At 41.1% G+C, this 15,412-nt stretch overlaps 1 long non-coding RNA gene across 1 annotated transcript; it reads left to right on the top strand.

Annotated features, from left to right (window-relative positions):
* Window positions 1-276: 276 nt before the first annotated feature.
* LOC138985443 (uncharacterized) lies at window positions 277-14,651 on the top strand. The gene is made up of 3 exons (XR_011462506.1): window positions 277-370; window positions 10,061-10,152; window positions 13,752-14,651. It is a non-coding gene; the product is annotated as an uncharacterized lncRNA (long non-coding RNA).
* The last annotated feature ends 761 nt before the right edge of the window (window positions 14,652-15,412 follow it).

Genomic DNA, 15,412 nt, shown 5'->3' with positions numbered 1-15,412 from the left:
TTTATTGAATTTGTTACAATATTGTTTCTGGTTTTTTGGCCCTGAGGCATGTGGGATCTTGGCTCCCTGACCAAGGATTGAACCCACAGTCTCACAGGTGAAGTCTTAACCACTGGACCACAAGGGAAATCCCCAAGAAGATGATTTTAAAGAGAGAAAATTGTCTGGAAGGAAATAAAGAGGGTGATGTGAGAGAGACAGAATGGGGGAGGTCAAGGACAGCCTCTCCAAGGACATGATGTTTGTGCTGAGATGCGATGAGCTCAGTCAGTCACACGAAGATAAAGCATGGGAGAGAGTTCCATGCGGAGAAGCAGGAAAGAAGAAACTCCGGGAGAGGAATGTGCTTGGCATGTTTGAGGAACAAAAGGTCAGGAGCTGTAGACGATAGACAGTAAAGGGACGGTGGTATGAGATGTGGTTATAGGGGGAGGCGGAGTCTGTTCACGGAGGGCCTTGCAGGCCATGGTGGAGCCTGGGCTCTGTGCTGAGTGTAATGGGGCATCCGTGCAAGGTTGACACGGGACTTTCTTGTGCTGGTTTACGCTTCACCCTGAAGTGAACTGATTGCAGGAATCAAGAGTGGAAATGAAGAGAAGCCCATGGAGGGCTTCCTGAATTTCAGGTGGGATATGATGGTGGCTTAGCCCAAGATGGCACCAGTGGAGAGGGAGAGAAAGTGACCAGCTTGGCATACATTTTACAGGTAGTGTCAACAGGACTTGGTGTTGAATTGAAACAAAGATGGCCCTGGGGGTTTTGGTTTGAGCAGACATTTGTGTCATTTGCTGAGATGGGAAAGATTGGAGAAGAAATTGGTCTGAGGGGTAAATCAAGGGTATTTTTGGATAAATTATTGAGTTGCTTATCAATCATCCACATAGTGATGTCAAATGGATGGCTATCATATGAGTTATTTTTCTGGTATCAGGGCAAGGGCCATTGTTGGAAATAATAAATTCAGGCATGCACTTAACCTAGTGGAGTAAATAACGTGGATTGATTTCCCTTCTGTTGGCAAAGCTAGTGTGTTTTTTAGGTGGGGTTACTAATGATAGCAATATATCATTATATTATATACAGGTTGATATCTCTATGAAAAGACTGCTTAATCATCAGACCAAACTTCCACGCTTAAAAACACCATTACTTTAGTAAGAAAAATGCTAATAACAATGAGCATATTGACTACTTTGTAAATTTTTCAAGACCATGTGTATTGTCAATGTCTGCATTTACTATTATGGATTTACTTTATTATAATGAGATACAGGAAGGTCTGGGGGGCATTTTTTGGAACAGTACAATATTGGACATTGAAGAGAATTTTGTTGCTTATGAAATATTTTGAGCTCATTAGAAAAAGAAAGACTATAAATATGTAAATCTAATAACATTTTGAAAATTCAAAATTGAAGCTTTCTTTTAATGGTCTCTGAATTCTTAGTTATTGAACCACTGGATTCATGGAGAGAAATGATTAAGGAATAATGCACTCAAGATGCCTTAGGAGAGAAGTCAATATCACATAGAGGTTCTTCAAAGCTAGGGCTACCAAAAGGAATGCTCCATCCAGATTAAATAATAGTTACATTAAGCATAATAAACGTTCTCAACAGAGTTTTATTAGATTTTCCGTCTCTATATGAAATCTTTCAAAGAATTCTTTATTCAGCTGAGATGGTCTCTTGCATGATGTGCAAATGAGGATAAAATAAAACCCAAGAATGTGGTCAGGAAGAGAGAGATGGAAGAAGCAGACCGAGAAATATTGAGCCAAACAGTAATGCATGAGCTACAGGACATCTGGCGAGCATGAATACCGTTGCTCTGCACCAGCAACCATTACAAACCATTTGGAAGGATCAAAAAAAATTGCAGCCCAGGTGCAGCAGTTTATATTTTGAAAATGAAATAAATCTAGTGGAGACTATGGACGAAGAGCTTGCAAAATCTTATTAGAAAAATAAATCTGTTTTGAGTTAGACGAGTGAAGAAGTCTTCACAAATTATTGGAGAAGAAGTGTTGCAAAACTCAGTGCATTCATGTTTATTCAATAATCACACACATGTTCCATTAAGAAATGCAGAAAAGAGTGCAATAAATATTGACTTTCACAGCAAAGTGTAGAAGTATATGTGCGAAGCATAATGAACCCTTTTCGTGACAGTCTGGGGAAAATAGAAACTTTGAGCCATTTACACAGGTTGAAAAATAAGCAAACTGTCCTCTTTAGTAGCCGAGGGAAAAACCTTATCAAGTTATTTTTACAGATTATTCATTTGGCTTGATTCTCTTTGTGCACGAAAACCAGTTTGTGTTTGGTTGTTTCTTGATCATAGGGAATTATGGGGCAAGACAAAATCATGGGTAAATTCTCCCGACCAAAGCTTTTGATTTTCCTAAAGCTCCCTAAATAGAGAAAGGACCCAAATTCAGTTTTGCTTGTCTTCAAATGTTTGGTAGAAATCGCTCTGTGTTCTGAATACCACATGCCACCCCCGGCAATATTTCTATCCAGGAAAAATTATGTTAAAATGAACTTAAGAGAAGCTTGCGTGGAGGAGAAGTAACAAAAGACTATGTGGGGAATGCTTATGCTCTGCGGATCAGACAATGTCTTGGCATGGTCTTTTGAGAGGGAAAATGGCCCAACTAAGAAATGTGCATCAAAGATTACAATGTTCATGGCCTTTAGGCCATCAATTCCATGGGCCCCTAGGGAAACAATCAGAGATATATGTATATAACAGCTTTCATGCAAAGATATTCAGCAGCATTATTTGTAAACAGTAAAAACTTGGAATGGTCTTAACTTTCAATGGTAGAATGATTTAATAAATTAAATTATAATTCATGATGGACTATTGTGAAACCCTTAGAAATCATGTTTTAAAGAATATTTATTTACCTGCAAAACTATTCATGGATGCATTGTTAAATGCAAAAGCCAAAACGTCATGCACAACATATATGGTTACGCTTCTGCTAAGTTATATGTGTTTATATGTAAATTGCATGGAAAAAAAGACTAGAAGGAAATATTTAAAGAATGCTAACTGCTTACTTCTGGGTGGTGGAATTATGTGTATTTAAATATTCCTTATCTTTGTGCTTTTGTGTGTTTTCAAGCTTTATATTCAGATAAATGCTTTTACACTCAGAAAGGAACAACTTAGTGTTATTGAAGAGAAAGGCAACTAAAAGTTTAAAGGGAGAGTTCTGCCTCAGTTATTAGGAGAAGGCAGAGTCTCAGGTCTGGTATATTTTCCTGAATCGGTGGGTGAAATTGATCCCGTTCTCCTTTCATCTCTACCTGGGCAGGGATAGAGTGGGGTTTTTGAATGGGCAGGATCCAGGTCAATAGTTCAAAAATGTGAAACATTGGTTGGGCCTGAAAGAACACCAATTAGGTCAACGGGAAGGTGCGAGTCTCTGAAAGCGCCCAATCTGCTGTGTGACTCCTGGTGGGATGACTGCAGGGCCGGGCTCCATCTCCAGAAACTCGCTCAGCCCCGAGCCACCTGCAGTGCAGAGTTTCTGCCAGTCCCATGCTGATTCCTCAAGAGTTCCCAGGGTTATCGTCAGCTTGGTGGGGCATAGCGCAGTAAGAGAAACGGGCCCTAGGTTTCACACTCCAAGTGCAAATGCAGACTCAATCACTTGCCCTCAACATTTTAAGATCATATAATGATGCTTGGTGAATTGCTCTGAGATCCACAGGCAAGTTTGCAATTCCATTACCAGTCTTTAATCGGTATTTCGATTCACTCATGTAAGAACCATTGAAAACCATTGATCCTGAACTTTATATAGACATCAGCAAGTGAGTCTGGGAAAGTTTAGGTGCCAAGATCTTCGCAAACTGAAAGGACAAACAACTGTAACAGCATTAGGCAGATAAAGCCAATACAAGTCGATGTTAATATGAGGATCAAGGAAAGTTATTAAGGAAATAAATCTGCCAAGAACAAATACTGTATGAGAACAAATTGAAATGAATAGAATACCCACTACTGATTTGGACTAACATTTTACTTCTCCCCCTATTAAGAACAGATATATGAGTTGATTTTTATCATCAAGGACACTGGCTTCCCAGTTTGAACAGCTTTCACCAATATTCTATGAAGCAATGGGAAGATTTTAGCTATTTAACAGTAATTTTTAAGAGGAATTCTTTTAATGCTTCTTTCTCTGTGTCACATTAACATTTATGTATGTGGTTTGTGCCATGGGTTTCTCTGGCTCCACCCTGGTCATTGAAATGCTAAAGTCAGCCACCGTGGTGCCAAGTGGGTCTCTCCTATGAGAGAAGAGTGGTAAATTCTATGAAGAGTTTCTACTGTTTTTATGTACAACTGTTGATTATTGAGAAGTTTTCTACTGTTTTTATGTACAAGGGTTGATCACTGAAAAATTTTCACTAGTGCTGTGTACCTTTCTTGTCAATTGATATTGTAGTAATAAAGCTACTTTCGTAGAGATTTATCTAGACATCCATCCAACTTTCCTATGCCAGTGTTGGAAATAATTTCAGATGCCTTACAAAAAATATATATATATATATAAATAACAAGTAATGAATAACATAGGACAGAGGTAAAATAGTAAGAAAGGTTAAATAAAGCCAAAAATGAGTTTAATAAGTCATGGTCCGCTGCATTATCTAGAAGTGGGCCAAATTTCTAGTGGCCAATGCAGAGAAAGAGAGAGAGTCAGAGCCATCAAATATTGTCCCATGAAGCCCTTGGTTTCCTCGGAGTCACAAAAAGTAGGTACAGCAGGTGAGGCCAGGCCAAGAGAAAAGTTCCTTCTGCCCCCTTGCTCAGCCAGAAGAGTTTTAAGTTTATCTGTTTTAAATGGTGTGGATTCTGGGTAAGATTTAAGATTAAGAAAGCATCCTCCACTAAAAGACATGCTCAATAGCCACACAATTCACAGTGGCCAAAAGAGTAAAGCCAACCAGAGTACAGGTAATCATCCATCCTTGGTCCTAAGGCTGGAGGTATATCTCCTATGACCTCACAGACAAGATGCTGGTGAAGAGAACAAAGTACTCAACTACACCATGGAAGAGAACTGTGGATGCTGAATGTATTTTCCTAACTGAAGGTATAAGAATTTCATGCACTTCTTTATTTATTTAACAATATTTATCAAACACTTATTATATGAATTCCATATAGTCTGAGTATGGGGGTATATTTTTTATTTTAAGATATATTCTTTTCAATATTCTGCTCATGAAAAAGTACACAATATTATAGATAATACAACTAGAACAATCAATTTCAGACCATAAGAGCTTTGTAACTGGGGGGACAGAGAGTGAATTTTGCCACAGTTGTCATAGGATCTTCTTGGAATGAGGGCCAGTCTGACATTCTTAAAGAATGTCCAGAGTCTTGCATGCCTAACAGAGAAGGCATGCAGATATGTTGGTGTGTTGCACAGACAGGTCACTAGAGAGGGAAGAAAATAAAAAAGTATTAAGAGAAAGTACTGAGGACTTCCCTTGTGGCCCAGTGGTTAAGACTTCAGCTTCCGACGCAGGAGGCAAGGATTCAGTCCTGGTTGGGGAAAGAGGGATCCCACATGCCACGGAGTGTGGCCAAAAAAGAAAAAGTACGATCATGAGTGCTTGATTGGAAAGAGAGAAGGAGGAGAGAGGAGTGTTTACAACTGACGTGGAAAACCCCAGAGGTTTTCTGACCTTCTGCAGTGGATGATACTGGTACTTGCCAATGGGATGTATTTTTCTCCCCATGGCATAGACGACGTGTGTGTGTTAGTTGCTTAGTCGTGTCCGACTCTTTGCAACCCCATAGACTGTAGCCCACCAGGCCCCTCCGTCCATGGGATTCTCCAGGCAAGAACACTGGAGTGGGTTGCCATTTCCTTCTCCAAAAGGAACTATAGAAAGAAGGAAAGTGAAGTCGCTCAGTCATGTCCGACTCTTAGTGACCCCATGGACTGTAGCCGACCAGCCTCCTCCATCCATGGAATTTTCCAGGCAAAAGTACTGGAGTGGGTTGCCATTTCCTTCTCCAGGCATAGACAATGCACACCTAATATTACATTGTTGTCTAGAGAAGGAAAGAAGATATCCTGGAGGGATGTGGAGGGTAAGAAAAGGAAGGCAGACAGCAGCTTTTGTGATTGAGGCTCTACTTACCACATAACCTCGTTCCATCATTCTCTTTCAACAAAAAATCCAACCTTAGTTCACAGTTTGGAAGATGCATGATTTTAAGCAGCCACTCTTTTGGAGGAGATATGCTGTATCCAAAAATATGGATTTGAGCCCTAGTTATTAACTCTATGGCCTTGGGTAAGTAACTTGGCTTTTCTGAATCTCTCTGTTTCCTCATTTTCAAAATGGAGAAAATAACAGGTAATCTCCCTATTCATGGAGCTGTAGTGAGGATTAAACCAGGTTTATATTTGTGAAAGCCGCCGTGATTGACAGAGCTTTAGAACATCCCTGGGACGATCCAAAGGAAGTGAACTCAAGTGGTTGCATTTGAGGAGAAGAAGCTGGAGGTGGGCAGGGACCGGAGGGAAGAAGGGTAGAAAACGGGAAAGGGAGTGGGGAGGCTTTTACTTTTCATTGAGTGACCTTTGGAGCATCTTGCATCTTTGCACTGAGATTGTCATCACCTATTCAAAATAAATAATGAATAATTAAGAATAGACTTTAATTATGAGGAAAATGAAAATTACATAATTAAGAGTTATTAAAAGTTACATAGCTAAGCTATTATCTAGATCAATCATCAACAACTTATGGCCCTTGGGTGTCATCTGTTTTTGTAAATAAAGTTTAATTGGAACACATCGCTCAGTGGTATCCGACTCTTTGCAACCCCACGGACTATACAGTCCATGGAATTCTCCAGGCCACAATACTGGACGGTAGCCATTCCCTTCTCCAGGGGATCTTCCCAACCCAGGGATCAAACCTAGGTCTCCTGCATCGCAGGTGGATTCTTTACCAGCTGAGCCACCAGGGAAGCCCTTTCACTGTCTGGGACTGCTTTTGAGTCACTACAAGGCTATTATGGCTGAGTTGAATAGTTGCGAAAGAGAGTGAATGGCTCCAGAAACAGAGATATTTACTATGTGGTCCTTCACAGGAAGTTTGCTGACTCCTAGTCTGGATGTTATATAAGGCTTTGTGGTGTAATAGACCTCTTGTTCCCCCCTTTTAAAAAGTTATCTTTTAATGTGAGCTTTTTTTTGCTCTTTCTCTCCAGCTGAAAAGGGTCTGTAACTAACAGCTCATTCCACATTCTCAGCACATGCCTCTGTGTCTTCCACATGGTGATTTGATTTACTATTCATTCTAAGGTACTTGGGGACATTAATATAATTAATTTTGCCATGTTGAGTATATATAATCAAAACTTGCTATTAAAATTCTATATAGTTATCACCCATTTTTTATAGATAGTTTATTATTCTGTTTATGGATTAGAAATCTAGGCTTACAGTCAGAAGATATTGCTTATTGTTGTGATAAGTTACGACTCCCTATGTGACTTTAACCAAACCTGTGCCAAAGTTTCCATATCTGGAAACAGGGAACAATAATACTTATTGGAGCCTATTCCACAGGAATATTCTGAAGACACCAGAGTAGAAATACTTTGTCATTTAAGCATTCTTGGTGGCTGGCAATTTATTCTCAAAATGACACTGGCAAAGTGAGCTTTCTTAACTGCTTACTGAAGTGAAAATATGTAGCCACTGAATTGTTCTCCAATCAATTAGGAAGAAAAGGTTTACTATGAGTAAACATAATTATTTACATTTATTGAACACTTACTATGTGTAGGGCAGTGTTTGCAGGATAGTTGGCTTTTATGGTGTCTTAATTTGCTCAGGTTTCCAAAACAAAATACCATAACCCAAGTGGTTTGAACAATACAAGATGTATTTTCTCATAGTTCTTAGGCTGGAAGTTCAAGATCAGTGTGACAGCATGATCAGGTTCTTCTGAGACGCTCTTTCTCAGTTGCAGACACAGACATCCTCCTTGTGTGGTCACGTGGCAGAAAGAGAGAGATAGAGACGCAGAGAGAGGGTCAGCAAGCTCCCAGCTCTCTGGTGTCTCTTCTTGCTGTTCAGTTGCTCAGTCGTGTCCGACTCTGTGACCCCATGGACTGCAGCCCGCCAGATTTCCCTGTCCTTCACCATCTCCTAGAGTTTGCTCAAATTCATGTCCATTGAGTCAGTGATGCCATCCAACCACCTCATCCTCTATCATCCCCTCTCCTCCTGCCCTGAATCTTTCCCAGCATCAGAGTCTTTCCCAATGAGTCGGCTCTTCGCATCAGGTGGCCAAAGTATTGGAGCTTCAGCTTTATGATCAGTCCTTCCAATGAATATTCAGGATCGATTTCCTTTAGGATTGACTGGTCCGACCTCCTTTCTGTCCAAGGGACTCTCAAAAGTCTTCTCCAGCACCAAAGTTCGAAAGCATCAATTCTTTGGCACTCAGCCTTCTTTATGGTCCAACATCTCACACGGTGTCTCTTCTTACAAGGGAACTAATCCCATGACAAGGGTCCCCACCATCATAACCTTATCTCAGCTTAACCTCCCAAAGGCTCCATCTCCAAATACCATCACATTGGGAGTTAGGGCTCCAATATGTGAATCTAGGGGAGCACAGTCCATAGTGTAGGGCATTCTGGCATTACCAAGGGTGTGGGCTTTAGCAACACTGTTCTTCCTTTGCACCCTGTCTGCTGCCATGACCCACGCTCCAGCCCCATCCACACATGATGCTTGCAGGGTGCCCCTGTTTCTGGGTGGGAGGCCCTTTCGTGGAGCTGAGCTGCTCACACTTCACCAGAATAATATGGGCGTCCAATAATATGGGTTGGGTTATAGCCTGCAAATATCTTCAGTAGGAAGCTCTGGTTCTTCACACACAACAGTTTAATGTTTGATCTTGTTAGCACTGAAAAGGTGACAATTTGATGGGGTATTGTAATCAGAATGTGGAAAATCAAGAGACACCATGTTTTGTTGTAAGACTGATGCCAAAATTTAACTAGAATATGCATCATTTAACCACGATACGGAAGGAGCCAAATGGTGGGCAGGGGGCCAAGGGAGAGTATTTCTTTTACAAAGGTAATTCCCAGGTCTTAAAGTGATGTTACTGGACATTTTCCAAAGTTTTGTGGATTTTACTTATTTCCTCTTCCTTTGGATGACAAATATCCTAGACAAAATGGTTGCCACCAAAATTTTAATGTCTTTTTTCCTCTTACCTACAAATTGGAAATGATGATATTTCCTGTTGAAATACCGCTTGGGGATTGAGGGAAAGGTTATATTTGTCATCATCATCATCACTGAAACCATAATCAACCTTAACCAGTAATGGTATGCTTATGACTATGGCTATCAGGATACAACACGAAGAGTCATCTAGAAAATGGTCATCCTACCCTCCCCACTTTTTCCTTCCCTCCTTCCTCCCCTTTTAAAATCACTAGAAATTACTCTATTCTCAGTGTTTTGGCCAACAGTCATTTTGTAGGAGCTACAACACTTTATTAAAGTTTCAGTGATGCCTGACCCACAGCAAGTGCTTTATAAATGGTAGATGAATGGAATACCTATGTCCTCTTCCACTCAAATTCCATTTTAGAATCTGTTAGTTGCCATTACAGTCAGGCCAATTTGTTAAAAAACATACAGCTAATTACATTTCCAGTGTCACTCTATATGGAAAATCAGAGTATCAAATACCATGTTTATTATTTATTTATACAAAAGGGAAAAACACAAATTCTTTTCATTGCACCTTTAATAATAAAAAGGAACATAATCATTACTAGCAGAAGATAGTTTTTCTTTTTTGTGTTTTAAGTTTTGCTTAGTTTTGAAATCCACCTCAGTGCAGTGAAAAGAACTATCTGCTAAAAAAGATTCTAAAGTGGAAAATAAAGGAGGAAGGGACTGGAGAGGAGACTCAGAGGACTTTTTTTCTTGTTAATTTTTTTTTTTTTTTTTTGGATCACATTGCTTGCTATGCAGGATCTTAGTTCCCCGACCAGAGATCAAACCTGCGCACCCTGAAGTGGAAGCATGCAGTCTCAGCCACTGGAATGCCAGGGAAGTCCTCAGAGGTTTGTTTATTTGTTTGTTTTTAATGAGTCCTTTGAGAAATTGAAAGTAGAAAGCTGTCCACAGATATTAAATATTGAGTGTCTTTTCCTTTCTAAACAGGAATGGCTGGCATGCATGAAGGAGATGCCTCCTTTTTCTCTAACCTAGTGGCCTTCAGACTTCTGTGCATTTGTCTCTTTGTTCACTCCGTCTCTCAACCGTCCTTGGCTGGCACCCCCATGGGTCAAGCCTCATAAGGTTGTCTTCCCCTGCCCCCACCCACCTGTTCCCAGCTCAGGGTGGGCTGCCCTGGACTCTCTTAGCTCAGTCAGTGGGCCTTGTGACCCTTTTCTCTAGTGTCTTTGATTAAAAACAGTGAAAGCTTTTTTGTCTCCTAAAAGGTAACAGACCTGGATTACAACCTTGTCTAATCATCTTGTCAACCTAAAAGCTTATTCTCTCCAATGCAGACCTCTGCCTATTTCTTTTCTGGATTCCTCCGAATTCTGTTCTTTGCCCACGCTTCCCAACAGGGGGCGTTTGCTCAGGCTGCGGGCTCTCTCGACACCCTGTCCTTTGGTGGTGATGACCAGGGTGGCGTCTATGCCCGTTAGTCCTATCTGACAGCCCCAGCCCTGGTCTCCTGCTCAAGTGCTGTGCCTGCCCACGGGGCATCTCTTCCGCTGATAAGGCAGGCGTTTGATCTGTTTTATTTAATTATGTCTCCCTGGCTCCTTCTTTCCCTTCCTCACTCCCTCCTTCCATCTTTTCATTTTCAACCCATCTCAGTCTTTGCCCTCCTTATGGCAGCCACACTGACCTTCTTAGGATCACAATGAGCTGCACATTATCAAGTCCTTGACCTCACATCTCCCTTGTTATAACCTCTCGTGATTCCCTGGATCTTTTCTTCACAGTGCTATGATTTGTAATGTGTGTCATTAATTGCTTAATGTTCCCTTCCTCATTAGTTTATTCCTCCATGAAGTCAGGACTGGATCCGCTTTGCTCACCAAATAGTGTGGGACAAATAGTAGGCAATGAACAAATATTCACTGAATAAATAAATGGATAAATAACTTCATCTAACTTTTAACTGAATATATTTTTATTTAACTATTCATTTATTCTTGGTATATGATCCATACTGTGAACATCAAATCACAGTTTTTTCTTTAATTAAAAAGAATTTTTTTTAAGGTTTTTTTGGTGTGGATCATTCTTAAAGTCTTTATTGAATTTGTTAGGATATTGCTTCTGTTTTATAGTTTTGTTTTTTTTTGGCTGTTTGAGGCATGTGGGGTGTTGGCTCTATGACCAGGGCTCACACCCACACCTCCTGCATTGGAAGGTGAAGTCTTGATGATTGGACCGCCAGAGAAGTCCCAGACCCAGTTTTCAAAAGCCATTGCACTCTTTGTTTGACACCTCTACTCAAGAAAACTCCAATGACCTCATTTTACTGAGGAAATTACTGTGTTAAATTGCTGCTCCTGTTTTGTGAGGCACTCGGCCTAGAACACCAGCTTTGAGAGCTTTGTTGCAGCTGGCAGTATGCACTGTTGTACAAGGGAAATCTCACCTGGACCCCAAATTGGTCTTAGCATATAGAACCACTGACCCACCCACAAGTTGTTCTTATTCTCTTGACCGTCAAGCTGACTTCAGGGCTCATATGAAGTAGTCATCTTGGCTTAGTGCCCATCTTTGTCACTTCCAGTTTTGATCTCAGCTGCCCTCTGACTGAAACTTCACCTTGTTTGATAACCAGGCTCTCACAGCAGGCGTCACTGCACAGGCCACCCTGTGGTAGTCATCCAGCTTAGCCTGTCCCATGTCTTTGGCACAAGGGCCTGCTGGGTTAGGACCTCAGGGCTAACTCGCCATGACTTTGGACATACTGCCCGTTCTAATCAGAACCTAGCGGTCCATGCTCATCTCTGCACCTCTGTCCTCTTAAGACCCTCTCTACTCCCAACAACGTTTTCCTCTCTTTTGTCTGCCCTTCTGAGTCCTCCTGGTCCTAGTCTCTTCACAAACCAGCTTTGAGGTCCTCCCGGAGGCTGCCCTTAATCTACACTGTCTGTGCTTTGCATTTGGACGTGTGCTGCCCGTCAGTGTCACACGTGTATCTTTGTGTGTTTTAGTCGTTCAGGGATGTCCGACTCTTTGCAGCCCCATGGACCCATAGCCCGCCAGTCTCCTCTGTCCGTGGAACTCTCCAGGTAAGAATCCTGAAGTGGGTAACCATTTCCTTCTCCAGGGGGTCTTCCTGACCCAGGGATCGAACCTGGTCTTCTGCATTGCAGATTCTTCACCATCTGAGCCACCAGGGAAGCCCCTCAGTGTCTCTTAATTGTCTCCAATGTGTGTGCTTACAAACTAGATGTCAAGCTAAGATCCTAACAAGTCTTATGTGTGAAGAGATAAACACCCCCTCCTTCACTTCCCTGCACCTGTTGGAGATGAACATTTGTGGGTAACATGCTTTGATGAATATTCTTGGAGAGCAGGATGAACCTTCAGAGCCTGGACGCCATGTGTGGGTTTGGGAAAGTTGAGTTAAAAGAACCTGTAATAGGAGATAAAGGCAGAATTGACTGACTTTGGGAAGAGGTGGGAGAAGAAGGGAGAAAGTCTTGAGGAGAAGGATCTTTGAAGCAGAGAAATGACAAGAAAGAAATTTCTTTGTGAAAGAGCATTCATTTCTTTATACACAATCTATAATCAAGACTGTGAAAAGAAAAAGATTTCACAATACCTGGTGTGATGACTTTCTGGGGGTCTGAATGATACCCAGATATAAGGGTATGTCTAAAAAGAGTTATTCTAATGAAACATGATGTCATCTTCACCTATGTATGGGAGGCACCCAGTAAAATGGTGGTAAAACGGGGCCCAGAAGTAAATTCCATCTTGATGTACTAGCTAAGATCTTTAAAAATGAGTTCCCATCAAAATAATGGATTCGTGGTTTTAAAAAGTTCTCTGTTAAAAGAATTCTCCGGCAGTCCAGTGGTTTGGACTCTGCACTTCTACTGCAGGGAGCGTGGGTTACATTTCTGGTAGGGGAACTAAGATCCCACAAGCCACCCAAGGGGAGAAAAAGTTATTGAAAAAGTTCACTGTTAAAAAGGAAATATAATAACGATGAAGGCTAAAATAATCCTCCATTGTGCCAAAAATATAAATATCTTTTTACCCTATTAACAACAACAAAAAATTTATTTTTTAGTATGTATAACCTGATGAAAATTGTTCATTTTTACTAAATTGATTTAATGGTTGCAGTTGTATTTAGCTGAAAAATTGATTTGATTTTAAAAGGGCTATAAGCAGTAAAGAGTTAATTCTTTTTTTAAAAATGAGTGCTACAAACCTGTTTAACTCATACACAACAATTTCACACACACACTCACATTGCCAGAGATCTTATTTTATCATTTGCTTTATAATCAAAATCTCTTTGATCCTGAGTTATTATATTCTTTAGCTTGAACTGCTAATAGCCTTAACTAATCACCTATACTGGGTTCATCTTATCATTTTTGGAGGCTTATATAAGCTCAGGCACCTAGAAATTTAATTACAGAACTCAATTCTTCTCTGTTATTTTCAGAGACAGTCCCCTGAAATCAAGCCAATCCTTGGCAGCCCTTCACTGGAAACTCCTTTGACACCCATCAAGTCATTCTTTTCATTAAGACCTTAATAAGTCACCAGAATCAAAGAATAACTGAAAAATAAACATAATTTTGGAGACCAGAGTCAGAATGAGCCCCACGTGAAATAGTGTTTGATATGCCACAAATGGGAATGAGGCAAGGACTGATTAAGGAAATACGGAGAGATCAGTAAACCCTAAGGGATATTAGATGGGCTGGTAGTGGCCTCCATCTTTTGGAACCTCTATTCCCGCCGGAAGTTTTGGAATTTGGAAGATCTGTGTAAACTTGAAGATTAACTTCTAGACTACCTGAGACATTTTGGCTATACTAAATTTTGAAACTTGAAAAAATGTTACAAAGTTTTGAAAGACTGCCTCCTTGAGATGGTTAGAGTCTGAGTTACTGCTGAAATGATGTGTTGGAGAGGATTCTTGAGAGTCTCTTGGACTGCAAGGAGATCCAACCAGTCAATCCTAAAAGAAATCAGTCCTGAATATTCGTTGGAAGGATTGATGCTGAAGCTGAAACTCCAATACTTTGGCCACCTGATGTGAAGAACTGACTAATTGGAAAAGACCCTCATGCTGGGAAAGAGTGAAGGCAAGAGGAAAAGGGGATGACAGAGGAGGAGATGGTTGGATGGCATCACCGACTTGATGGACATGAGTTTGAGCAAGCTTCGGGAGTTGGTGATGGATGGAAAGCCTGGCATGCTTCGGTTCATGGGGTCGCAAAGAGTCGGACACAACTGAGTGACTGAACTGAACTGAAATGATGTTGATCATGGAATGTTCCAGAAACAGTTGGACTGTAGATTGACATTGCTAAAATGTCTCTCCTCCAGAGAACCTGCTCAGCTCATAGTATTGAATAAAGGTACCCAAAGAGTCTTAGCACTCCACGTGTGCCCTTCATGTCCATGGGTGGTTGGAAAGAGTCTTGAGGGAGCTCAACCTGGCCTCTCTGTAGCTCAGGACAGGAGCGAGCTGAGTCCCAGTCTTAGCTTAAGAGTGGGGATTGCACAGAAAAGCAATCTGTAATTACTCAGTCTGGAAATGTCTTTTGGTTAGGAATCTCTGAGAGAACACACAAATTAAATGTCTGTGTGTAAGTGGGCACCAAACAGCTGGTCACTCCACTGCAACTGGACCTCAGGCTGCACAAACACACTCTGCAGTCACTCTATCTTCTCTCATAGCTCCCATACTTCCATTGTGCAATCAATTTATATCTCAGAGCTGGAACAGTTTTCTTGATCCTCATCCTGAAGTGACTAATTTGCAAATAATAAGCCCCTGAAGGCCTTTCAAATGTGAGCCCAAATAACTGGGCATAATCCAGGCTTCCCTGGTGGCTCAGTTGTAAAGAGTCTGCCTGCAATGCAGGAGACCACCTACAAAGCAGGAGATCCAGGTTCAATCCCTAGGTCAGAAAGATCTCCAGGAGAAGGAAACGGCAACTCACTCCAGTACTCTTGCCTGGAAGATCCCACAGACAGAGGAATCTTGTGGGCTATGATCCATGGGGCCACAGAGAGTCAGACATGACTGAGCAACTAAATCACCACCGCCGAGGCGACTGAATGGTAAGAAAAGTGTGTGCTCATATACTG

Source organism: Bos mutus, chromosome 24 (genome assembly GCF_027580195.1).
Source record: "Bos mutus isolate GX-2022 chromosome 24, NWIPB_WYAK_1.1, whole genome shotgun sequence".
Taxonomy (NCBI): domain Eukaryota; kingdom Metazoa; phylum Chordata; class Mammalia; order Artiodactyla; family Bovidae; genus Bos; species Bos mutus.
Note: the sequence above shows the minus strand (reverse complement) of the source record. Positions and strands in the feature narration are given on the sequence as shown.